Here is a 2073-nt window from a genome sequence, read left to right on the forward strand (position 1 = left end):
GCTTGAATTAAAAAAAAAATGCATTCATGCATATAGAAGTAGTAGATTTTTAAAAAAATTTTTATTGTGTTATGTTAGTCACCATACTATACATCATTAGGTTTTGTTTTTTTTTTTTCATCATTAGGTTTTGATGTAGTGTTCCATGATTCATTGTCTACATATAACACCTGATGCTCCATGAATATGTGCCCTCCTTAATACCCACCAACTGGCAAGTGCACTACTGGGTATTTACCCCAAAGATACAGGCGTAGTGAAAAGAAGGACCATCTGTACCCCAATGTTCACAACAGCAATGTCCACAATAGCCAAACTGTGGAAAGAGCTGAGATGCCCTTCAATAGATGAATGGATAAAGAAGATGAGGTCCATATAGACAATGGGATATTACTCAACCATCAGAAAGGATGAATGCCCAACCTTTACATCAACATGGATGGGCCTGGAGGGGATTATGCTGAGAAGTCGTGGATTTTTAAGAGAACAGCAAGTAGGCACTCGTTACTTGTGGGATTGTGAAAGCACACCAGCCAAAAGCACTGTGTGTGCAGGATGTAAGAGGAGACTCCACTAGTTAATCCCAGTCAATTCTTTTTCCTAATCCTGTTTTACAAAATACTGTCATCTCGCTGTAGGTTTCATCCTACAAGAGAAATCTACACTCAAGGAAGAGTGTAAATACTTATGATAACAACCAGACAATGGTAAACAATCATGTGCAAATATAAGTGCTGACTTAAAATCAGTAAGAAATTATTTGGAAAGTTTGTGATGACTTAGATGTTCACGTTGCAAAGACACAAGCGTTTCTTAGGTATGCCCTTGCTGTTAAAAGATAACCATTTTTTTCTTTATTTTTTAATTTAAATTCAATTAGCCAAGGTATCATACATCATTCGTTTTTTATACAGTGTTCAGTGATTCATTAGTTGAGTATAACAGAATTGTTTTTTTGCATAGATGTAAAAAGGAAACTTATATATAACAGTATTAGACAAAATAGACTTTAAAACAAAGATTGTAATAGACAAAGTAGAATATTATATAGTCATAGACAAAAGAATTCAACAACATGTAAGAATTATAAATATTCATGCAATAAACATGACAACACCCAAATACATAAAGCAGCTGAAAACAAACATAAAGGAAATAATCAATAGCAATACAATAATAATAGACTTTATTACTTTATTTTTTTTAAGTTAACGTATAATGTATTATTTGTTTCAGGGTACAGGTCTGTGAATCATCAGGCTTACACAATTGTCAGCAATTACTATAGCACATACCTTCCCCAATGTCCATCACCCATCCACCACATCCCTCCCACCTACCTCCACTCCAGCAACCCTCAGTCTGTTTCCTGAGACCAAGAGTCCCTTAAGTTTTATCTCCCTCTCTGGTTTCATCTTATTTCAATTTCCCCTCCCTTCCCCTATGATCCTCCGTCCTTTTTCTCAAATTCTTCAAATCAGTGGGATCATATGATAACTGTCCCTCTCTGATTGAGTTATTTTGCACAGCATAATACCCTCTAGCTCCATCCATGTCATTCCAAATGGCAAGATTTCATTTCTCTTGATGGCTGCATAGTATTCCATTGTATATATATACACCATCATCTTTATCCATTCATCTGCTGATGGATATCTAGGTTCTTTCCATAGTTTGGCTATTGTGGACATTGCTGCTATAAACATTGTTGTGCATGTGCCAATAAGGGACCCCATTTGCCTCAACAGACAGATTATCAAAACAGAATATCAATAAGGAAACCATAGTTTTGGATGACAAGCAGGACCAGGTGGATTTAAGTGACATATCCAGAACATTCTATCTTAAAACAGCAGAATACACATTCTTTCCCAGTGCACATGGAACATTCTCCAGATTAGATCACATATTAGGCCACAAAACAAGTCTCAACAAGTTTCAAAAGGTCTAAGCCATATCATGCACCTTTTCTGATCGTGGTGCTGTGAAACTAGAAATCAACCACAAGACAAAATCTGGAAAGAGCACAAGTACATAGGGGATAAAAAACTTGGTTCTACACAATGAGTGGGT

The sequence above is a fragment of the Meles meles genome, chromosome 3, assembly GCF_922984935.1.
Source record: "Meles meles chromosome 3, mMelMel3.1 paternal haplotype, whole genome shotgun sequence".
NCBI classification, from domain to species: Eukaryota; Metazoa; Chordata; class Mammalia; order Carnivora; family Mustelidae; genus Meles; species Meles meles.